Raw genomic sequence first — 12019 nt, 5'->3', positions numbered from 1 at the left:
CTGCCCCCCCCCCCCCCCCCCGCCCTATATCACTGCATATGTCTATCCCTCACCATTATTATTGTGCATCTTTGTTTGACATTCTCAGTCACTTTTTCTTAGAAACCCTAACTTTGGGGTCCAAAAACAGAGAAAATTTCACCTTTAAAAAATAAAAACTTTAATTTCTAATAAAGTATAGATTTTTAAAAATATATGTTGTCTCACATGAGTGTGTGGGCAATAATTAGGGTTAAATGTTTAAGAATTGTGATCCCTCTTTATCTTACAAAAAGAACTCAAAAGAATACAAGATTTGACACACATATAATAGTCATGATTATATAAACTTAGCTACAAATTAGCCACTAAAGTGCAACCCTAGCTAGCTATATTCACAATTTTAACTACCTAGCTAACCCTGGAGAAATTTTACTATACCTTATATTCTTTGTTGTACCTGCCTATCTAGATAGCATGGATACAGAAAAATAAGAATGAGTCACGAAAAAACACAATTTAGAAATATATTTTTTAAAAAAAATTAAAATTTTGAAACTCGTTTGACCCCTATTTTTTTTTTTTGGAAGGTCCACGAGGTGTCCTGAGCAAGGCCTTCTAACAGGAGGCCCCTTTAAGCCCATACCATACTCAGACTAATCGCACCGGGCCGGCCCAATTAAGTGCTAGCCATATTGGTTTCACCATACAAGGAAGGGATCAAACTCCCGACCTCCTCTTAAGGGGCAAGAGTGCCGAGCCACTCACGCCAACCAAGCTGGTTAACCCCTATTTTTTTTTTATTTAAAGAAAATGGTTTTCTAAATGTTTTAATAATTATGAAAAGAAAAAAGGGATCAAATTGACCATTATGTTATAAATAATATATTAATGGACATTAATAATAATAATAATAATAATAATAATAATAATAATATTATTATTATTATTATTATTATTATTTATGGAGATGTTTTGTAACCACTCTTTTATGTAATATATATATATATATACATTGCTAATGATAATAAAATGTGGTCTTCTTCATTATTCATTCTTACCCATTATTCTTGCAATTTCATTTTTTCCTGTTAATTATATTTTGAAATTATCCTGCAAATTCACTGGTTAGGAGCTAACGGGCCAATGGACACGTACAACATTACAACATGTTATCAGCGACACGTTCATTAGGCATCTAGTGGCAACAACAACAGCAACAGCTAATGGTGATCACCCCTGGTCCTGCGGCGATGGTAGGTGCGATAGTGGCGACCGATGGTGGCTTGCGTACTTGTGAGGTCCGGCAGTCGGAGGCCACTGAAATGACGACCATCAATCCAGGCACGACAATAGTATCGACCGATCAAGATCTGGTAGACTGCGGCGACCTGAATTTTTTTTTCAATTTTGTTGAAACCGTCTGCGTAATGGAGCTTTAAGACTAATAATGGCCTGCCAAGCACCTTGTGCTCAAATGGCATGTAGTGACTACCAATAATGGCCTAACGCGTTATTTTCCATATTAGATGACATTTAATTAGGGTTTTTTAGCAAGATAAAATATATATTATTTCATTGGGGCATCTTTATTAATTTTAAATACCCACCCTAGCCTAGTATGTTGGACTATTTATTTTAAAAAATAAAAAATAAAATCCTAAGTCTCATACTATTTTTCATGGAAAAATAATATTTTCTTGGTCCTCATTAAAAATATTTCCTGTAGAAAATTGATGCTCTCGCGAAAAGAGAATTCATTGAACTCGCCATCAATGGAAGTAATTTCCTTACTCGGGCGCTCGATGTTGAGATATATCTCACATTTACAGAGCTGCAAAACACCATCAAAGAGGCATCTACGAGCAATGCGGCAGCAATGCAACCCAAAAGGCAAAATCACTCATTTTCTTCCGCTACCTCCTTAACCACGAGCTCAAGAATGAATATCTAACGAAAAAGACCCTTATGCCATTTGAAAAACCCTAAGAGCACCCTTATCAATGGTTTTTTTGGGGATAATGTCAGCTCTTTTGCCATGTTGGAAGGAGAGAGGAGAAGAGAGAGAGGGTGAGGGAAGCTTGTTACGAAATATTACTACGAAAATAATATTTCTGGGATAATTACAAGCACAAGAACGAAAGGCATAATCTGGAAAGGGTTAACACGAGTCGAGCGAAGCACTCTTTCCTTAAAATCTTATTTGATACCTCCCAAAAGTGCTAGGAGCATTGTAGCCTAGGTTTCCAGGATAAAACGTGTTACAATTCACGGTTTGAGCACCGAAACTGATGAACCCAGCGAACTAGAGCAACGAGATGAACACAGTTTAGAAGAAAGGAGTAGAAGCAGAGTTTTGAGAGAGAAAGGATTCGTTGTTTTTTGTGTGTGTAAATCTGCTGCTTCTACCAATACTTTCTAGTCCTGTAACAGTCGACCATTACTTGAGATTTAATCTGATAAATAAATCATACTTTCTAGTCCTGTAACAGTCGACCATTACTTGAGATTTAATTCAGAATTAATTAATCCGAAATAGATGAATTAAGTCTCTGACCTCTTGGTTACCCAATTTTTCGACCATTACTTGAGATTGAATTAAGTCTTGAATTAAGTCTCTGACCTCTTGGTTACCCAATTTTTCGACCATTACTTGAGATTTAATTCAGAATTAATTAATCCGGAAATAGATGAATTAAGTCTCTGACCTACCCAATTTTCTGACCTCTTGGTTACCCTAATCCGGAAATAGATGAATTAAGTCTCTCTTGGTTACCCTAATCCGGAAATAGATGAATTAAGTCTCTGACGTACCCAATTTTCCGGACGACATTCGTGCCCGTAGGTGCCGGCGCACACGAGTCAAGCCTTCTCAGGCTCATTTTGGGATTTGATTTGCACCCCCCCTCCCCGGCCTGCGCGCGAGAGAGAGCCTCTATGCTATACAATTCACTAAGCCTTAGAAAGGCTCTTGTATAAATAGTAGTGCAAACCCACTTCCCAAACCAATGTGGGACAAAGCATACTTCAAAGCTTTTCCCACTATTTTTCCAACTCAAATGGGTCAACTTTGAGAACCAATTTCTCATTCACCCATTATCCGTTTTGTGCGTACTATATATGAAATCTCTTCGTCTAACAACGAAGAACCCAAATCCACTTTGACCCGACCCAAATCGGAAGTGGACCCCACATATATTTGTACCACAAAATAGCCACTAAAATTGCCATTTTATGTTATTTTTCCAACAAAGCTACTGCAAAAATGGAGTTATTAGCACAGTAAATTTGACAAACCATTAAATGATACGCGCACAGTAGCGCCCACTCGGGCGCGTCAGGCGCGCCTGACATGATAACTCCATTGATAAGGATGCTCTAAAGGATCGCTCCTACTAGCAAACATCATTGGTCATACCCCAGGCCCAATTTGATTGGTGATAAGTGCTTATTTGTCTATATTTTCCCTCTTTTCACTATGTCATTTTGTTTATAGATCAATCCAAATTTCATGAGAATTAGTGCTTATTTGTGTTATTTTGCAAGGAGTATAAGTTGGAAAGCATTAGAAGCAAAGATGAGCATTTTCATGCATTTTGGTGGGCATTGGAGTCAAATAGAGGCCAAATACAAAGCTATGCAGATGGATTCAATACTCCTAAGGAAGTCTAAGATTGATATTTTCAATGGTCTTTTTCATTTAGACAAACCAAAACAAAAGAAGAGCAAAAGATCAAGGCATTGCAATTTTCGCTCATTTCGACCACTGTTCAGTTATTGGATCATATCTCAGTCTAGGAATGTCCAAATTAAGTGATCTTTAAACCATTGGAAAGAAGACTTCAAGAGAGCTACAACTTTGCCAGAAATACAAATTTCGTAATTCTGAACAGAAAATGGTGAAAAACAGCCTAGAAGTCAAAGCAGCTACACAGAGTTCGGAAATGCAATTTCTGGAGAGGAGGCACCCGGCAAGATGGTAGGCCGGAGGTTTTAGGCCGAATTATAGTGCAAAAATGTAGTTTCTGGAGAGGAGGCATCCGGCCGGATGGTAGGCCCGATGGCATCTGCTCTGCTCATTACTTAAGCTCGTTTTGAGCATTTTTAACTCGGTTTTGACCCATGATTGAACCCTAGACACCCTCATTTACTTCCTTTCATATTTTTAGGTTAGATTAGGCTCAGATCTATGCTTTTTAACACTTTTGGAGCTTGTAATCTTGGATTTGAAGCTTGGAATTCAAGATTCTTCCACCCATTTCAATAGAGAAGCTTTCTTTCCCTTATCTCTTTTCTTTATCAAGATTTATGTTTATTACTTGTGCTTTTGTGTTATTTATTCTATTTAATTATGAGTAGTTAGTTTATGGGCTTGAGTTAGGGTTGTATTATCTATTTTGGTGCTTAGGTTGTGATTATTGTGAAAATGGGGAAGAACCCCAACCTAGGGTTCTTGTGTTTTAGTTGGGTCTTTAATCTATCTTGCAATAGTTGATGCGTAGCGATTGTTGTTTGTGTTTGGAAAGTCTCTCATCTCAATGGGAATTGGATGGAAGACTTGAGCCTTCCAATCGCGAACCCAATTTCTCTTCTTTGGAAATAGTGGTAGATTGGGGCTTAAATAGCTTTTGTTCTTCAAGAACTTGGGTTGATACACCATGGGAATGGGACAACCTTTGTTCTAATCCTTGTGGAAACTTGGATTTATTAGTGCTAGCCTCTAGAACCTAGGTAAAATGTTCTTCCCCCAAACTTAAGTGTTAAAGCATCTAGATGGTAATGTCCCTAACTTGAGTCCTATTTCTTTATTTTGTATTTATTTACTGTTTATATGTGTTTGTTCTACCTTGTTGTCGTTTGCTTAGCTTCTTGTTGATTTCCTTGTGCTAGTGCCTAGTTTTGTGATTGCATATTGCGTGCCATAACCCCCAATATTTAGCGGAACGACATTTTACACCCGTACACTCACCATCACTCATTTTTGCTACACGTCAATTGGCTTAACCTCCGATTTTAGGACTTTAAGTTTGTGACTGAATACAACTCCACCATGCACAAAATTGTCTGTCATAGCTTAAGCTTTGTAAGCATAAGGTCTCGGACGAGGGTTTGATTGAAAAGACTCTATCAACGTTCCATGCGAACAACCTTGTGCTCTAGCAGCAATACAAGGTTAAACATTATACCCTACATTCAAAGCTCATATCGGCTCTACTAGTGGCAGAAAAGCATAACTAGTTATTGATGCATAATCACAATGTGCGTTTGTGCCTAACAGAGCAACACTCGAAGGGGTCGAGACTGAGGTTAAAGGAGAGAGAGGGGGAGAAGTTATGGCAGGGGCTCGAAGCGAGGTGGCAAAGGGGGAGCTAGTAGCAGTGATTATCGTCCTTAGAACAGGCAAGCCGATCAAGCTCGAAGAAGTAGACCAAGCACGCCAGAACATAACTCCTGCAAATCGTAGTTATGTTTCAAATGTAGTTGCAAATGGCATTGGTCTAGGATATGCAGAACCCCGAAACACCTGATCGAGGCTTACCAAAAGATGCTACTGCAGGAAGATGGGCAAAAGAAGAAAGATTATGGACAATCATCTTTGCTTGAGGCAAATGCCCTCATCTTGGAGAACAATGACCAGCTAAGCAAAGAGCTAGCTGATTATGGAGATCAGGAGTAATAGTCCTGTTCTTTTTTCCTTTATGAACATTCCTTCTGTAGTTCATGCCTATGAGCGTGTTTATGTTTGAACAATCCTTTTTTTTCCTATCTGAATAAATTTATTCCATACATTGGATCATTTTAAGCATTTTATTGATGCCCATTCCCTTTTCTTTTTTAGAAATATGAGAGACGGATCAACCCTATGTTTAGTTGATAGTGCAACTACTCACACTATCCTGATAGATAGTACATTCTTTCACACAATTATCCACACACCAGCAATATTTTGACTATTGTTGATGATAGAATTTCCATTGTGGGCTCTAGAAGAGCGTCACTCATATTACCTAAGGGTACTTGTTTAACAATCGAAAAAGCCCTCCTATTCCCTCAATCGGAAAAAACTTTTCTTAATTCCAAGTATATTCGGCCAAACGGTTTCCACATAGAAACTAAAACTAAAAACAGTACTGGATTACTTGTTATGATCCAAACGGTCAATAACCAAAAAAAAAAAAAAAGGAAATCGAAGAACTCCCTTCCGTTTCATCAGGCATGTATTATATATATTATTCCTATATCAGGCCCCAAATCTCCTGCGTTGCACTCATAGTAAAGCTTAAAAGTATACATTCTTTCGGTTTATGGCATGACCGCTTAGGTCACTGATAAGTGCTTATTTGTCTATATTTTCCCTCCTTTCACTAAGTCATTTTGTTTATAGATCATTTCAATTTTCATGAGAAGTAGTGCTTATTTGTGTTATTTTGCAAGGAGTATGAGTTGGAAAGCATTGGAAGCTAAGATGAAGATTTTTATTCATTTTGGATGCATTTGGAGTCAATGGGAGTCAAGAAGAAGCTATAGAGATGTGTGTAACACTTCCAAGGGAGCCTAAGAGTTGTATTTGGGCAAACTAAAACAAAAGAGAAGCAAAAGGTCAAGGTGTTGAAATTTTTGCACGTCGACGTCTTAGTGATTGGACGATATCTCGGCCTATAAATATCCAAATTGAGTGATTCTTATGCCATTGGAATGAAGACTCAAAGGGCTACAACTATCATGAGACATTAAAGCTTAAAAAGAAAGCCAAAGGGGTCAAAGTCTTCCAAACTTACAGATTTCGTCCAAATCTTCCACTGTTCGGTATTTTGACCATATCTCAACCTAGGAATGTCCGAATGAGGTGAGTCTTGCACCATTGGAAAGAACACTTGATGGGCTACAACTTTGTTGAAGACAACAAAGGCTAATGAAGTGTTTTTGAGGTTGAAAAGCTTTCTTTCCCTTATCTCTTTTCTTTATCAAGATTTATGCTTATTACTTGTGCTTTTGTGTTCTTTATGCTATTTAATCATGAGTAGTTAGTTTATGCGCTTGAGTTAAGGTTGTATTATCTATTTTGATGCTTAGGTTGTGATTATTGTGAAAATGGGGAAGAACCCCAACCTAGGGTTCTTGTGTTTTAGTTGGGTCTTTAATCTATCTTACAATAGTTGATGCGTAGCAATTGATGTTTATGTTTGGAAGGTCTCTCATCTCAATGGGAATTGGATGGAAGACTTGAGCCTTCCTAATCTCGAACCCAATTTCCCTTCTATGGAAATAGGGGTAGATTGGGGCTTAAATAGCTTTTGTTCTTCAAGAACTTGGGTTGATACACCATGGGAATGGGGCAACCTTTGTTCTAATCCTTGTGGAAACTTGGATTTATTAGTGCTAGCCTCTAGAACCTAGGTAAAATGTTCTTCTCCCAAACTTAAGTGTTAAAGCATCTAGATGGTAATGCCCCTAATTTGAGTCCTATTTCTTTATTTTGTATTTATCTATTGTTTATATGTATTTGTTCTATCTCGTTGTCGTTTGCTTAGCTTCTTGTTGATTTCCTTGTGCGAGTGCCTAGTTTTGTGATTGCATATTGCGTGCCATAATCCCCAATCCTTAGTGGAATGACATTTCACACTAGTACACTCACCATCACTCATTTTTGCTATACACCAGTCACCCTCGACAAGCTATGATATGCTGGATACTTTCAAATTCGACTTAACATAACCTCCTTAAGACGAATATTCTTTCTCCAAAAGATTACACTTGTGTTCCCTACGCGAAGGGAATGCTTATTTTTCAGCTCTCATGTCGTAAAGATTAGTTTTGAATCACCTATTCATCCTCCCTCCGGACCATTATTTGTGGACCAATTCGTCCTAAAGATTAGTCGGTTCTAAGCGGCGACCTATAAAAACAAAAAATTAATTCATGTGTGTGGGTGTAAGTAATAATAATAATTATATATATATATATATATATATATATATATATATATATATATATATATATATATATATATATCTTACTTCTCTTACTTATATAAATAAATAAATTTAAATATATATAAATATAATAATAAAATTAACATGGCCAACTCGCTCGAGTTAACTCAGCTAACTCTGCCGAGTTGGGCGAGTTAACTCGGCCAAATTCGGCCCAGTCGTTCACCAACTCGGCCTAGTCGGCCGAGTTAGGCGCTAGGCGGCCAGCCACCTAAGCGGACGCCTAAGGAGCAATTCGCCTCGGTCTAAGAGCTCCTAGCGCCTAGGCGGGGATTTTTGCAATAGTGGCAACGGTACAGTTTGCCAGTCACTTGTTGGGGACACGTAGTGTTACATGCTGCTGATCTAATACAATTTCAGCCAACTGCATATCACGAATATTCCCCTCTATAACTTGTACGTGGTAATGAGCTAGACATTTCTCATTTGCGTGTCTTTGGCTGTGCAATTTAGTACCTATACGACCTTCACAGCATACCTGGATGGGCCCTCAACGCAAATTAGGTATCTATGTGGGATTTGTTTCCCTTTCCATAATTAAATACCTAGAGTCCAAGAATACAGACCTATTTACTGCTCGGTATGCTGGTTGTGTCTACGATGAAGACCATTTCCCTACATTAGGGGGAAAGAAAAGCCAACTTTGAAAAAATGTTAGGAAATTTCATGGGATGAAAAAAGTCTCCAATATCTTGACCCATGTACTAATCAAACTGAACTTGAATTTTAGAAAATAATAAATTTGCAAAAACTAGCAAATAATATTTTAGATGGGTTTACGAACTATAGAGGAGTGACTAGGTTCTACATTCTAGGAAATATGCTCCATCAAGAATAATTGTCCCCAAAGGAGCAAATATTAACATTGACACTGCCCAGCGCCAGAAGCGTGGGAGACCAGTTGGTGCAAAATATTTAAATCTGCGGAAAACTAAAAACAATAAACAATCACAGTCACTCCATAACCGTCCTGAAGACGGAGAACCCAGTGTAAATGCACATGTTACAAATAAATCTAACACTGGGAATATAGAACACCTTCACCAAGATATATTAGCAAATGAGAAAGGTTTGGTTGATATAAATATAGAATCTGCCATAACCTTTGTAAAAACAAGAGAAAATTACAATAGAAATCTGGCAGTCGTCGACGACCAATTTTCTTATACAATTGCTCTTAACATTTCTTTTGATAATCTGGATCCAAAACAAAAAACTATAGTAGAGTGTCGGAAGCGCTCTGATTGGTTGAAATGGAAAGAGGCAATTGAGACTAAGCTCAGCTCGCTAAATAAGAGAAACATTCTTAGTCTTCCTGTACTTACCCCTAAAGGTGTAATCCTAGTTGGATCCAAATGGGTATTTATACGAAAGATGAAAAAACAAAATGAGGTGGTGAGATACACAACGAGACTGATATATAGCTCACTAGTTCTCATAGAGACTCGGAATAGACTTGAAACAATGTAAAACTACAAAAGTCATTATATAGCTTAAAACAATCAGGAAGAATGTGGTTTTAATTTGTCGGTTGAGTGAATTCCTCATAAAATAAGGATATGAAAATAAAGATATCAGTCCTTGCATCTTTACAAAGAAACCATTGCTTTATACTAGACCTCAAAAGAATGTGTATGGCTGATGTCACTAATATATAATATTCAAGACTCATGTGGAATAATGAGTATGGTAGTAGAAAGATCCCCACTCTCCTGTATGAGGACAATGCGGCATGTGTTGCACCAATGAGTAATGGGTATGTTAAAGGTAATCTCACCAAACATATTGCACCAAAATTCTTTTACCCACATGAACTCCATAAGAGTGGTGAAATACAAGTCCAAAAGATTCAATCAAGTGAAAATCTAGCAGATTTATTCACTAAGTCCTTACCTATATCTACTTTTGAAAAGTATGTACATAAGATTGGTATGCGTAGATTAAGAAGGTTGTTGTCTTCAGGGGAAGCAACAACATCTTAAATATAGTGGAATCATTGGTCCGAAGATCAACTTATTCCCTTTGATCCAGAAGATAAAGATATACTCTTATGATTTACATCTAAACCTAGAAGGTTTACAGTTGTACTCTTTTTCCCTTAACTAAGTTTTTTTCCCACAGGGTTTTCTCAGTGTAAGGTTTTTAATGAGACAACCGAAGCAACACATGCATTAGCCATATTTCGTGTACTCTTTTCTCACATAGGTTTTTCCCACAAGGTTTTTTCTAGTCAATTTTTAACGAGGCATGAATATGACTAAAATAATGTCCAAGGGGAAGTGTTATAAATAACTAAATTAATGGACATTATTATTGTAATTATTTGTATTTATGGAGATGTTTTGTAACCACTCTTTTATGTAATATATATACATTGCTAATGATAATGAAATATGGTCTTCTCCATTATTCATTCTTACCTATTATTCTTGCAATTTCATTTTCCCTGTTAACGGGCCAACAGGCACAACATTACAACTCATTAAACTTTATGCAAAAAAGTAACTAGACCATTAAATTTTAAAAATTTACAATTAAAAAAATTTGAACTTAAAAATAATTCAATATTGAATTGGGGAAGTTTCAAGATGTAGCATGCTTACCGGGAGCAGAACTTTGTGGCGGATGACTTGGCTAAGATGACAAGTATTGGGTGAGAGGCTTTCAAATAATCACTAGGCCTACGAGCAAGGTGCTTGAGAGACTTCATGGGGAAGATTCGCGCTCATTGGATTACAGCGTTGAAGGAATTTTAAGACTTTACTTTTCGGATGTGCATAGGGGTGTGCATCGGGCGGGTTCGGGCAGTTCAGTTTTATACTGCCTCAATCCGTTCGACTTTTGGTTAATCTTTTTTAATATCCAAACCCTTTTGAAATTCTAGACAGAGGCGGACACAAGCACTACTTAATCTGGTATCCTTTTTCTTCATCCTAATGAAAATAAACATTAGCCAAATGCAATAAGTTAGAACTTTAAAAAAAAGCAGTCACAAATCACAATTCATAAATTAATAATGTTTAAAAATAATTTAAAAAACAAATTATGCGATTTATGACTCAGAATGCATTAGCTTTCAAGTCACGACAAGGATATGTGGCAAATTGTTACTTGAGTAGTTGAGTTCTACCCACTACCCAGTGCAGCATACCAATAAACAACCTTTTTTTTTCAGACTATTGGTAGAAGAATCATCATAGCCAAAGGATAGAAGCAAAGAGATAATCAGATAAATATCATAAATTAGGAGAGGTAGAGAGTGAGATACAGTATTACCATCTGAGCTTAGGACTTAGGAGCCTTTGACAGGGTAATTGAGTAAGCACCCGACCCGGAACCACAAGTGGTACTAACTAGGATTGCAGGTAGACGAGCGGGTGCGGGGAAGTCAAACGGCCACTCATTATACGACACATTGAAGAGGAGCGCGACACATTGAAGAAAAGTTACTCCAACGGCTCCTTGGTGTTATTACTCACACTTAGTATAGACATTAAGCATCCGTTACATTCAGTCGTTGCACTCATAAGTATAAAAAGGAACCCTGTTGTAGAGGAGAGGGGATGAAAACTATTGTACTGAAAACTGTAATACTTATCTATCAAATATACTCCAGTAACATTCTTACCGCCTTAAATCAAACCTATTACATTGTCAAGATGGGGCTCACTGGTCATTGGACTGGGTTGTGTGCTTGTGTATCAATCATCATTGCACATGGGTTCTTGCCTCATAGCCAATTGGCAAGTGCAGAATGGCAACAACTAATAAAAGTTGCCTAGCTACTTGCCCTTTTGCCAATTCGCAATTGTCCAACCCATTCCATTTTTAATTAAGTCTTAAGAGAAGTAGACAATTAGTTACAACAATTGAGGAAAGTGAAGAACTAGCCCTACTACTTCCAGTTCCACTGCCACTCATCAATTATGCAAACAGCCAAACACAAATAAAGTAAACAACATTAATGAATTTAATTTAGAGTTAATACCTTCATTGGTTATCCGACTATTAGCGATATACCAGTTGTGGTCCCTCATCTTTAAAAC

Source organism: Ipomoea triloba, chromosome 15 (genome assembly GCF_003576645.1).
Source record: "Ipomoea triloba cultivar NCNSP0323 chromosome 15, ASM357664v1".
Lineage (NCBI taxonomy): Eukaryota > Viridiplantae > Streptophyta > Magnoliopsida > Solanales > Convolvulaceae > Ipomoea > Ipomoea triloba.
Note: the sequence above shows the minus strand (reverse complement) of the source record.